Source organism: Rhinoderma darwinii, chromosome 4 (genome assembly GCF_050947455.1).
Source record: "Rhinoderma darwinii isolate aRhiDar2 chromosome 4, aRhiDar2.hap1, whole genome shotgun sequence".
NCBI classification, from domain to species: Eukaryota; Metazoa; Chordata; class Amphibia; order Anura; family Rhinodermatidae; genus Rhinoderma; species Rhinoderma darwinii.
Window position 1 is genome coordinate 2,119,428 of NC_134690.1, and position 12,441 is coordinate 2,131,868.

At 38.5% G+C, this 12,441-nt stretch overlaps 13 non-coding genes across 13 annotated transcripts; all 13 read right to left on the reverse strand.

Annotated features, from left to right (window-relative positions):
• Positions 1-747: 747 nt before the first annotated feature.
• On the reverse strand, positions 748-819 carry TRNAG-UCC (transfer RNA glycine (anticodon UCC)). The gene has a single exon. It is a non-coding gene; the product is annotated as a tRNA-Gly (tRNA).
• Positions 820-1,241: 422 nt separating this feature from the next.
• Positions 1,242-1,313, reverse strand: TRNAG-UCC (transfer RNA glycine (anticodon UCC)). Its single transcript has one exon. It is a non-coding gene; the product is annotated as a tRNA-Gly (tRNA).
• Positions 1,314-2,227: 914 nt separating this feature from the next.
• On the reverse strand, positions 2,228-2,299 carry TRNAG-UCC (transfer RNA glycine (anticodon UCC)). The gene has a single exon. It is a non-coding gene; the product is annotated as a tRNA-Gly (tRNA).
• A 421-nt stretch (positions 2,300-2,720) lies between these two features.
• Positions 2,721-2,792, reverse strand: TRNAG-UCC (transfer RNA glycine (anticodon UCC)). The gene has a single exon. It is a non-coding gene; the product is annotated as a tRNA-Gly (tRNA).
• A 4,776-nt stretch (positions 2,793-7,568) lies between these two features.
• On the reverse strand, positions 7,569-7,640 carry TRNAG-UCC (transfer RNA glycine (anticodon UCC)). The gene has a single exon. It is a non-coding gene; the product is annotated as a tRNA-Gly (tRNA).
• Positions 7,641-8,061: 421 nt separating this feature from the next.
• Positions 8,062-8,133, reverse strand: TRNAG-UCC (transfer RNA glycine (anticodon UCC)). The gene has a single exon. It is a non-coding gene; the product is annotated as a tRNA-Gly (tRNA).
• Positions 8,134-8,554: 421 nt separating this feature from the next.
• Positions 8,555-8,626, reverse strand: TRNAG-UCC (transfer RNA glycine (anticodon UCC)). The gene has a single exon. It is a non-coding gene; the product is annotated as a tRNA-Gly (tRNA).
• Positions 8,627-9,047: 421 nt separating this feature from the next.
• TRNAG-UCC (transfer RNA glycine (anticodon UCC)) lies at positions 9,048-9,119 on the reverse strand. Its single transcript has one exon. It is a non-coding gene; the product is annotated as a tRNA-Gly (tRNA).
• Positions 9,120-9,540: 421 nt separating this feature from the next.
• TRNAG-UCC (transfer RNA glycine (anticodon UCC)) lies at positions 9,541-9,612 on the reverse strand. The gene has a single exon. It is a non-coding gene; the product is annotated as a tRNA-Gly (tRNA).
• A 421-nt stretch (positions 9,613-10,033) lies between these two features.
• On the reverse strand, positions 10,034-10,105 carry TRNAG-UCC (transfer RNA glycine (anticodon UCC)). Its single transcript has one exon. It is a non-coding gene; the product is annotated as a tRNA-Gly (tRNA).
• A 421-nt stretch (positions 10,106-10,526) lies between these two features.
• On the reverse strand, positions 10,527-10,598 carry TRNAG-UCC (transfer RNA glycine (anticodon UCC)). The gene has a single exon. It is a non-coding gene; the product is annotated as a tRNA-Gly (tRNA).
• A 421-nt stretch (positions 10,599-11,019) lies between these two features.
• TRNAG-UCC (transfer RNA glycine (anticodon UCC)) lies at positions 11,020-11,091 on the reverse strand. The gene has a single exon. It is a non-coding gene; the product is annotated as a tRNA-Gly (tRNA).
• Positions 11,092-12,005: 914 nt separating this feature from the next.
• On the reverse strand, positions 12,006-12,077 carry TRNAG-UCC (transfer RNA glycine (anticodon UCC)). The gene has a single exon. It is a non-coding gene; the product is annotated as a tRNA-Gly (tRNA).
• Between the last annotated feature and the right edge of the window lie 364 nt (positions 12,078-12,441).

The window sequence follows — 12,441 nt, forward strand, 5'->3', positions numbered from 1 at the left end:
TGAGCACAAGGGTTTGCAGAGAGTTTTACAAAAGTTTTAAAAATCACAAGTAGTGATTGCCAGAACATGAAGCAGGGTTACCGTTTTGGAAGGCACCTTTACAAATCAATATAACACCAACACCTACAAAGCATCTCTACTTTTTCTGCGTTCTACGTTTCAGCTAAATTAGTACAAACAATGCAAGATCAGCAGAAGGATTTGCAGAGTTTGTTCACAAAAAGCTTAAAACAAAAAAAAAATACCTATTTCATGCGTTGGCCAGGAATCGAACCCGGGTCAACTGCTTGGAAGGCAGCTATGCTCACCACTATACCACCAACGCCTACATTTTATAGTTTTTTTTGTGTATTTTCTCCGGCAGTTACTGCTTAATAGCGTGTCATGAATGAAAGATCAGTATAATTGAATGCAGTAAGTGTTCACAAAAAGATTAAAAAACACAAAATACAAGAAATTATTTTACTTTTGCCACGGGTTCCAAAATTGGAAAATGAGCACAAGGGTTTGCAGAGAGTTTTACAAAAGTTTTAAAAATCACAAGTAGTGATTGCCAGAACATGAAGCAGGGTTACCGTTTTGGAAGGCACCTTTACAAATCAATATAACACCAACACCTACAAAGCATCTCTACTTTTTCTGCGTTCTACGTTTCAGCTAAATTAGTACAAACAATGCAAGATCAGCAAAAGGATTTGCAGAGATTGTTCACAAAAAGCTTAAAACAAAAAAAAAATACCTATTTCATGCGTTGGCCGGGAATCGAACCCGGGTCAACTGCTTGGAAGGCAGCTATGCTCACCACTATACCACCAACGCCTACATTTTATAGTTTTTTTTGTGTATTTTCTCCGGCAGTTACTGCTTAATAGCGTGTCATGAATGAAAGATCAGTATAATTGAATGCAGTAAGTGTTCACAAAAAGATTAAAAAACACAAAATACAAGAAATTATTTTACTTTTGCCACGGGTTCCAAAATTGGAAAATGAGCACAAGGGTTTGCAGAGAGTTTTACAAAAGTTTTAAAAATCACAAGTAGTGATTGCCAGAACATGAAGCAGGGTTACCGTTTTGGAAGGCACCTTTACAAATCAATATAACACCAACACCTACAAAGCATCTCTACTTTTTCTGCGTTCTACGTTTCAGCTAAATTAGTACAAACAATGCAAGATCAGCAGAAGGATTTGCAGAGTTTGTTCACAAAAAGCTTAAAACAAAAAAAAAATACCTATTTCATGCGTTGGCCGGGAATCGAACCCGGGTCAACTGCTTGGAAGGCAGCTATGCTCACCACTATACCACCAACGCCTACATTTTATAGTTTTTTTGTGTATTTTCTCCGGCAGTTACTGCTTAATTGCGTGTCATGAATGAAAGATCAGTATAATTGAATGCAGTAAGTGTTCACAAAAAGATTAAAAAACACAAAATACAAGAAATTATTTTACTTTTGCCACGGGTTACAAAATTGGAAAATGAGCACAAGGGTTTGCAGAGAGTTTTACAAAAGTTTTAAAAATCACAAGTAGTGATTGCCAGAACATGAAGCAGGGTTACCGTTTTGGAAGGCACCTTTACAAATCAATATAACACCAACACCTACAAAGCATCTCTACTTTTTCTGCGTTCTACGTTTCAGCTAAATTAGTACAAACAATGCAAGATCAGCAAAAGGATTTGCAGAGATTGTTCACAAAAAGCTTAAAACAAAAAAAAAATACCTATTTCATGCGTTGGCCGGGAATCGAACCTGGGTCAACTGCTTGGAAGGCAGCTATGCTCACCACTATACCACCAATGCCTACACTTTATAGTTTTTTTTGTGTAACTTCTCCGGCAGTTACTGCTTAATAGCGTGTCATGAATGAAAGATCAGTATAATTGAATGCAGTAAGTGTTCACAAAAAGATTAAAAAACACAAAATACAAGAAATTATTTTACTTTTGCCACGGGTTCCAAAATTGGAAAATGAGCACAAGGGTTTGCAGAGAGTTTTACAAAAGTTTTAAAAATCACAAGTAGTGATTGCCAGAACATGAAGCAGGGTTACCGTTTTGGAAGGCACCTTTACAAATCAATATAACACCAACACCTACAAAGCATCTCTACTTTTTCTGCGTTCTACGTTTCAGCTAAATTAGTACAAACAATGCAAGATCAGCAGAAGGATTTGCAGAGTTTGTTCACAAAAAGCTTAAAACAAAAAAAAATACCTATTTCATGCGTTGGCCGGGAATCGAACCCGGGTCAACTGCTTGGAAGGCAGCTATGCTCACCACTATACCACCAACGCCTACACTTTATAGTTTTTTTTGTGTAACTTCTCCGGCAGTTACTGCTTAATAGCGTGTCATGAATGAAAGATCAGTATAATTGAATGCAGTAAGTGTTCACAAAAAGATTAAAAAACACAAAATACAAGAAATTATTTTACTTTTGCCACGGGTTCCAAAATTGGAAAATGAGCACAAGGGTTTGCAGAGAGTTTTACAAAAGTTTTAAAAATCACAAGTAGCGATTGCCAGAACATGAAGCAGGGTTACCGTTTTGGAAGGCACCTTTACAAATCAATATAACACCAACACCTACAAAGCATCTCTACTTTTTCTGCGTTCTACGTTTCAGCTAAATTAGTACAAACAATGCAAGATCAGCAGAAGGATTTGCAGAGTTTGTTCACAAAAAGCTTAAAACAAAAAAAAATACCTATTTCATGCGTTGGCCGGGAATCGAACCCGGGTCAACTGCTTGGAAGGCAGCTATGCTCACCACTATACCACCAACGCCTACATTTTATAGTTTTTTTTGTGTATTTTCTCCGGCAGTTACTGCTTAATAGCGTGTCATGAATGAAAGATCAGTATAATTGGATGCAGTAAGTGTTCACAAAAAGATTAAAAAACACAAAATACAAGAAATTATTTTACTTTTGCCACGGGTTCCAAAATTGGAAAATGAGCACAAGGGTTTGCAGAGAGTTTTACAAAAGTTTTAAAAATCACAAGTAGCGATTGCCAGAACATGAAGCAGGGTAACCGTTTTGGAAGGCACCTTTACAAATCAATATAACACCAACACCTACAAAGCATCTCTACTTTTTCTGCGTTCTACGTTTCAGCTAAATTAGTACAAACAATGCAAGATCAGCAGAAGGATTTGCAGAGTTTGTTCACAAAAAGCTTAACCCCTTAAGGACGCAGCCTAGTTTGGGCCTTAAGGCTCAGAGCCCATTTTTCAAATCTGACATATTTCACTTTATGTGGTAATAACGTCGGAATGCTTAAACCTATCCAAGCGATTCTGAGATTGTTTTCTCGTGACACTTTGGGCTTCATGTTCGTGGTAAAATTTGGTCGATATATTCAGTCTTTATTTGTGAAAAATTGCAAAATTTAGAGAAAATTTACAAAAAATAGCATTTTTCAGAATTTAAATGCATCTGCTTGAAAAACAGACGGTTATACCACCCAAAATAGTTACTAGTTCACATTTCCCATATGTCTACTTTTGATTGGCATCGTTTTTTGAACATTCTTTTATTTTTCTTGGACGTTACAAGGCTTAGAACATAAACAGCAATTTCTCATATTCTTAAGAAAATTTCAAAAGCCTTTTTTTGAAGGTGCCAGTTCAGTTCTGAAGTGGATTTGAGGGGACTATGTGTTAGAAACCCCCATAAAACACCCCATTTTAAAAACTAGACCCCTCAAAGTATTCAAAACAGCATATAGAAAGTTTTTTAACCCTTCAGGCATTTCACAGGAATTAAAGCAAAGTGGAAATTAAATTTGCAAATTTCATTTTTTCTGCTGAATTTCAATTTTATTCAATTTTTTTTTAGTAACAGAGAAGGTTTTACCAGAGAAACACTACTAAATATGTATTGTCCAGATTCTGCAGTTTTTAGAAATGTCCCACATGTGGCCCTACTGCGCTCGTGGACTAAAACACAAGCCCTAGAAGCAAAGAAGCACCTAGTGCATTTTGAGGCCTCTTTTTTATTAGAATATATTTTAGGCAGCATGCCAGGTTTGAAGAGGTGTTGAGGTATCAAAACAATGGAAACCCACCAGAAGTGACCCCATTTTGGAAATTACACCCCTCAAGGAATTCATTTATGGTTTTTGTTATCATTTTGACCGCACAGGTTTTTCACAGCACCTATTTGAATTGGGCTGTGAAATGAAAAAAATTATATTTTTTCCAATAAGATGTCATTTTTGATCAAAATTTCTTATTTTCACAGGGAACAACATACCCCATTTTGTTGCCCAATTTGTCCTTAGTGCGGCAATACCCCATTTGTGGTGATAAACTGCCGTTTGGGCCCATGGGAGGGCTCAGACGGAAAGGAGCGCTATGTGTTTGTTGGAGTCCAGATTTTGCTGGATTGGTTTTCGGGTGCCATGTTGCATTTGCAGAGCCCCAGAGGTATCAAAGCAATGGAAACCCACCAGAAGTGACCCCATTTTGGAAACTACACCCCTCAAGGAATTCATTTATGGTTTTTGTTATCATTTTGACCGCACAGTTTTTTCACAGCACCTATTTGAATTGGGCTGTGAAATGAAAAAAATGATATTTTTTCCAATAAGATGTCATTTTTGATCAAAATTTCTTATTTTCACAAGGAACAACATACCCCATTTTGTTGCCCAATTTGTCCTTAGTGCGGCAATACCCCATTTGTGGTGATAAACTGCCCTTTGGGCCCATGGGAGGGCTCAGAAGGAAAGGACCACCATTTGGCCTACTGGAGCTTTTCTGGTGCTAAGTCATGTGTGCAGAAGCCCCTGAGGTACCAGTACAGTTGAAACCCCCGAGAAGTGACCCCATTTTAAAAACTACACCCCTTAAGACATTCATCTAGAGGTGTAGTGAGCATTTTGACCCCACAGGTACTGTGTAAAAGATAATGCGCAGCAGATGGTGCAGTGTGAGATTTGCAATTTTATATATGTATATGCCATTTCAGTGTCCAATATAGTGTGCCCAGCATGCGCCACCGGAGATATACACCCCTTAAATTGTAATGTGGGTTCTCCTGGGTACGACAATACCCTACATGTGGCTGTTATCAGCTGCCTGGGCATACGGCAGGGCTCAGAAGGGAAAGATGAGGGGGGTAAGCTGTGCGGAGTGCATCAGGGTAAATTGAAAATCAAGGGATGTATGATACATTTTAAAACAATCTTTTATACAGAGCCCTGGTTTTTCGGGACACGTGTCACATTGGTATATTGTGTTCTTCCTTATCCCCCTCTTATAGCAGACTCTGCACCTCTTTTGACTCTTTCCCTTTCCACCGGTTTGGGGACCTTCTCCTGGAAAGTGTTGCCCTGGTACGATGCGCCCCCCCTTCCTGGTCCCTAAAGATTAGATCTTGAAATTCCAGGAAAGTTCCCCTCTGGCCTGCACATCGACGTAGCACATACGCATTGTACAAAGCCATCTGTATGATGTGCCCGGCCAGCTTCTTATACCTCACCGCATGGCGCTGTAGGGCTTCAGGACTTGATTTGACAAGTCCATCCCTCCCATGTACCTATTGTAGTCCAGGATGCAGTCTGGTTTGGGGGTGGCCTTTCCTTCATATATCCTAAACCTGTAGGTATACCCTGATGCACTCTCGCAGCTTATACATCTTCACGCCATACCTTGCCCTCTTACCTGGCAGGTACTGGCGGAATTGAACCCTCCCTTTAAAATGTACCAGGGACTCATCAATAGAAAAACACTTCTCGGGGGTGTATGCTTGGGAAAACCGGGCACTGGAACGGTCTAATAGGGGTCTCCGTTTATACAAACGGTCAAAACTGGGGTCATCTCGGAGTGGGCACGGCTCATTATCAGTATAATGTAAGAAGCGAAGTATTGCCTCATTTATTTATTTTTTTAGGTTCCAGTTCATTTCTGAAGTTGCTTTGAGGGGCCCATATATTAGAAACCCCTATCAAACACCCCATTTTAGAAACTAGACCCCTCAAAGTATTCACAACAGCATTTAGAAAGTTTATGAACCCTTTAGGTGTTTCACAGAAATTTAGAGCAAAGTAGAGGTGAAATTTACTCTTTTTATACCATTTTTTTTATAACACAAAAGGATTTATCAGAGAAACGCAACTCAATACGTATTGCCCAGATTCTGCAGTTTTGAGAAATATCCCACATGTGGCCCTCGTGCGGTAATGGACTGAAGCACCGGCCTCCGAAGCAAAGGAGCACCTAGCGGATTTTGAGCCCTCTTTTTTATTAGGCACCATGTCCGGTTTGAAGAGGTCTTGTGGTGCCAAAACATTGGAAACCCCCCAAAAGTGACCCCAATTTGGAAACTAGACCCCTTGAGGAATCCATTGTAGTTTTCATGGGGTGCATGCGGCTTTTTGATCAGTTTTTATTCCATTTTTAGGTGGCGTGGTGACTAATAAACAGCAATTCTACTATTGTTTTTGTATACTTTTTTTTTTACAGCGTTCACCGTGCGCTATAAATGATATATTAACTTTATTCTGCGGGGCGATACGATCACGGCGATACCAGATGTTTATAGTTTTTTTTTATGTCTTATGGCGTTTGCACAATAAAATACGTTTTGTAAACAATCATTCACTTTTTGTGTTACCTTATTCTAAGAGCCATAACGTTTTTATTTTTCAATCAATAAAGCCGTGCGAGGACTTATTTTTTGCGTAACGAACTGTATTTTCCATCAGTACCATTTTTAGGTACATGCGACTTTTTGATCTCTTTTTATTCCATTTTTTGGGAGGTGAAGTGACCAAACAATTGTGATTGTGGTACGGTTTATTAATATTTTTTTTTACGGCGTTCACCGTGCGGGATAAATAACAAAATAATTTTGTAGTTCAGGCCGTTACGGACGCGGCGATACCAATTATGTATAGTTTATTTGTTTGTTTATATATTTTTATTAATAATAAAGGCCTGATAAGGGAAAAAGTGGGACTTTTACTTTTATTACTTTTAAAACTTTTATTTTCTTATTTTTACACATCTTTTTTTAACTTTTTTTTTACTTTATTACTTTGTCCCACTAGGGGACATGAGGGCAGGAGGCCCTGATCGCTATTCTAATACACTGCACTACATGCGTAGTGCAGTGTATTAGAACTGTCAGCTACTCACTGACAGCAAGCATAGTGGGTCCTGACGTTGTCAGGACCCACTAGGCTTCCGTCTATGGCATAGCCGGACGCCATTGTTTGGTGTCCGGTTGCCATAGTCACCATCGCCGGCCGCTATCGCGTAGCAGGCCGGCGATGGCAGCTTAACCCCTAAAAAGCCGCGATCTCTATAGAACGCGGCTTTTAAGGGGTTAATCAGCGGGGACACAGCGATCGGTCCCCGCTGTAGGAGCTGTGACAGCTGCTGAACAAGACAGCAGCGTCACAGCTCCTGTATGTGTCGGGAGGACGGCCGAAACGGCCGTTACTCCCGAGACGTACTATTACGGCATGGAGCGCGAACGATACAGCTGCCATGACGTAATAGTACGTCAAGGAGCGGGAAGGGGTTAAAACAAAAAAAAAATACCTATTTCATGCGTTGGCCGGGAATCGAACCCGGGTCAACTGCTTGGAAGGCAGCTATGCTCACCACTATACCACCAACGCCTACATTTTATAGTTTTTTTTGTGTATTTTCTCCGGCAGTTACTGCTTAATAGCGTGTCATGAATGAAAGATCAGTATAATTGAATGCAGTAAGTGTTCACAAAAAGATTAAAAAACACAAAATACAAGAAATTATTTTACTTTTGCCACGGGTTCCAAAATTGGAAAATGAGCACAAGGGTTTGCAGAGAGTTTTACAAAAGTTTTAAAAATCACAAGTAGTGATTGCCAGAACATGAAGCAGGGTTACCGTTTTGGAAGGCACCTTTACAAATCAATATAACACCAACACCTACAAAGCATCTCTACTTTTTCTGCGTTCTACGTTTCAGCTAAATTAGTACAAACAATGCAAGATCAGCAGAAGGATTTGCAGAGTTTGTTCACAAAAAGCTTAAAACAAAAAAAAATACCTATTTCATGCGTTGGCCGGGAATCGAACCCGGGTCAACTGCTTGGAAGGCAGCTATGCTCACCACTATACCACCAACGCCTACACTTTATAGTTTTTTTTGTGTATTTTCTCCGGCAGTTACTGCTTAATAGCGTGTCATGAATGAAAGATCAGTATAATTGAATGCAGTAAGTGTTCACAAAAAGATTAAAAAACACAAAATACAAGAAATTATTTTACTTTTGCCACGGGTTCCAAAATTGGAAAATGAGCACAAGGGTTTGCAGAGAGTTTTACAAAAGTTTTAAAAATCACAAGTAGTGATTGCCAGAACATGAAGCAGGGTTACCGTTTTGGAAGGCACCTTTACAAATCAATATAACACCAACACCTACAAAGCATCTCTACTTTTTCTGCGTTCTACGTTTCAGCTAAATTAGTACAAACAATGCAAGATCAGCAGAAGGATTTGCAGAGTTTGTTCACAAAAAGCTTAAAACAAAAAAAAATACCTATTTCATGCGTTGGCCGGGAATCGAACCCAGGTCAACTGCTTGGAAGGCAGCTATGCTCACCACTATACCACCAACGCCTACACTTTATAGTTTTTTTTGTGTAACTTCTCCGGCAGTTACTGCTTAATAGCGTGTCATGAATGAAAGATCAGTATAATTGAATGCAGTAAGTGTTCACAAAAAGATTAAAAAACACAAAATACAAGAAATTATTTTACTTTTGCCACGGGTTCCAAAATTGGAAAATGAGCACAAGGGTTTGCAGAGAGTTTTACAAAAGTTTTAAAAATCACAAGTAGCGATTGCCAGAACATGAAGCAGGGTTACCGTTTTGGAAGGCACCTTTACAAATCAATATAACACCAACACCTACAAAGCATCTCTACTTTTTCTGCGTTCTACGTTTCAGCTAAATTAGTACAAACAATGCAAGATCAGCAGAAGGATTTGCAGAGTTTGTTCACAAAAAGCTTAAAACAAAAAAAAATACCTATTTCATGCGTTGGCCGGGAATCGAACCCGGGTCAACTGCTTGGAAGGCAGCTATGCTCACCACTATACCACCAACGCCTACATTTTATAGTTTTTTTTGTGTATTTTCTCCGGCAGTTACTGCTTAATAGCGTGTCATGAATGAAAGATCAGTATAATTGAATGCAGTAAGTGTTCACAAAAAGATTAAAAAACACAAAATACAAGAAATTATTTTACTTTTGCCACGGGTTCCAAAATTGGAAAATGAGCACAAGGGTTTGCAGAGAGTTTTACAAAAGTTTTAAAAATCACAAGTAGTGATTGCCAGAACATGAAGCAGGGTTACCGTTTTGGAAGGCACCTTTACAAATCAATATAACACCAACACCTACAAAGCATCTCTACTTTTTCTGCGTTCTACGTTTCAGCTAAATTAGTACAAACAATGCAAGATCAGCAGAAGGATTTGCAGAGTTTGTTCACAAAAAGCTTAAAACAAAAAAAAATCCCTATTTCATGCGTTGGCCGGGAATCGAACCCGGGTCAACTGCTTGGAAGGCAGCTATGCTCACCACTATACCACCAACGCCTACACTTTATAGTTTTTTTTGTGTATTTTCTCCGGCAGTTACTGCTTAATAGCGTGTCATGAATGAAAGATCAGTATAATTGAATGCAGTAAGTGTTCACAAAAAGATTAAAAAACACAAAATACAAGAAATTATTTTACTTTTGCCACGGGTTCCAAAATTGGAAAATGAGCACAAGGGTTTGCAGAGAGTTTTACAAAAGTTTTAAAAATCACAAGTAGCGATTGCCAGAACATGAAGCAGGGTTACCGTTTTGGAAGGCACCTTTACAAATCAATATAACACCAACACCTACAAAGCATCTCTACTTTTTCTGCGTTCTACGTTTCAGCTAAATTAGTACAAACAATGCAAGATCAGCAGAAGGATTTGCAGAGTTTGTTCACAAAAAGCTTAAAACAAAAAAAAATACCTATTTCATGCGTTGGCCGGGAATCGAACCCGGGTCAACTGCTTGGAAGGCAGCTATGCTCACCACTATACCACCAACGCCTACACTTTATAGTTTTTTTTGTGTAACTTCTCCGGCAGTTACTGCTTAATAGCGTGTCATGAATGAAAGATCAGTATAATTGAATGCAGTAAGTGTTCACAAAAAGATTAAAAAACACAAAATACAAGAAATTATTTTACTTTTGCCACGGGTTCCAAAATTGGAAAATGAGCACAAGGGTTTGCAGAGAGTTTTACAAAAGTTTTAAAAATCACAAGTAGCGATTGCCAGAACATGAAGCAGGGTTACCGTTTTGGAAGGCACCTTTACAAATCAATATAACACCAACACCTACAAAGCATCTCTACTTTTTCTGCGTTCTACGTTTCAGCTAAATTAGTACAAACAATGCAAGATCAGCAGAAGGATTTGCAGAGTTTGTTCACAAAAAGCTTAAAACAAAAAAAAATACCTATTTCATGCGTTGGCCGGGAATCGAACCCGGGTCAACTGCTTGGAAGGCAGCTATGCTCACCACTATACCACCAACGCCTACATTTTATAGTTTTTTTTGTGTATTTTCTCCGGCAGTTACTGCTTAATAGCGTGTCATGAATGAAAGATCAGTATAATTGAATGCAGTAAGTGTTCACAAAAAGATTAAAAAACACAAAATACAAGAAATTATTTTACTTTTGCCACGGGTTCCAAAATTGGAAAATGAGCACAAGGGTTTGCAGAGAGTTTTACAAAAGTTTTAAAAATCACAAGTAGTGATTGCCAGAACATGAAGCAGGGTTACCGTTTTGGAAGGCACCTTTACAAATCAATATAACACCAACACCTACAAAGCATCTCTACTTTTTCTGCGTTCTACGTTTCAGCTAAATTAGTACAAACAATGCAAGATCAGCAGAAGGATTTGCAGAGTTTGTTCACAAAAAGCTTAAAACAAAAAAAAATACCTATTTCATGCGTTGGCCGGGAATCGAACCCGGGTCAACTGCTTGGAAGGCAGCTATGCTCACCACTATACCACCAACGCCTACACTTTATAGTTTTTTTTGTGTATTTTCTCCGGCAGTTACTGCTTAATAGCGTGTCATGAATGAAAGATCAGTATAATTGAATGCAGTAAGTGTTCACAAAAAGATTAAAAAACACAAAATACAAGAAATTATTTTACTTTTGCCACGGGTTCCAAAATTGGAAAATGAGCACAAGGGTTTGCAGAGAGTTTTACAAAAGTTTTAAAAATCACAAGTAGCGATTGCCAGAACATGAAGCAGGGTTACCGTTTTGGAAGGCACCTTTACAAATCAATATAACACCAACACCTACAAAGCATCTCTACTTTTTCTGCGTTCTACGTTTCAGCTAAATTAGTACAAACAATGCAAGATCAGCAGAAGGATTTGCAGAGTTTGTTCACAAAAAGCTTAAAACAAAAAAAAATACCTATTTCATGCGTTGGCCGGGAATCAAACCCGGGTCAACTGCTTGGAAGGCAGCTATGCTCACCACTATACCACCAACGCCTACATTTTATAGTTTTTTTTGTGTATTTTCTCCGGCAGTTACTGCTTAATAGCGTGTCATGAATGAAAGATCAGTATAATTGAATGCAGTAAGTGTTCACAAAAAGATTAAAAAACACAAAATACAAGAAATTATTTTACTTTTGCCACGGGTTCCAAAATTGGAAAATGAGCACAAGGGTTTGCAGAGAGTTTTACAAAAGTTTTAAAAATCACAAGTAGTGATTGCCAGAACATGAAGCAGGGTTACCGTTTTGGAAGGCACCTTTACAAATCAATATAACACCAACACCTACAAAGCATCTCTACTTTTTCTGCGTTCTACGTTTCAGCTAAATTAGTACAAACAATGCAAGATCAGCAGAAGGATTTGCAGAGTTTGTTCACAAAAAGCTTAAAACAAAAAAAAATACCTATTTCATGCGTTGGCCGGGAATCGAACCCGGGTCAACTGCTTGGAAGGCAGCTATGCTCACCACTATACCACCAACGCCTACATTTTATAGTTTTTTTTGTGTATTTTCTCCGGCAGTTACTGCTTAATAGCGTGTCATGAATGAAAGATCAGTATAATTGAATGCAGTAAGTGTTCACAAAAAGATTAAAAAACACAAAATACAAGAAATTATTTTACTTTTGCCACGGGTTCCAAAATTGGAAAATGAGCACAAGGGTTTGCAGAGAGTTTTACAAAAGTTTTAAAAATCACAAGTAGTGATTGCCAGAACATGAAGCAGGGTTACCGTTTTGGAAGGCACCTTTACAAATCAATATAACACCAACACCTACAAAGCATCTCTACTTTTTCTGCGTTCTACGTTTCAGCTAAATTAGTACAAACAATGCAAGATCAGCAG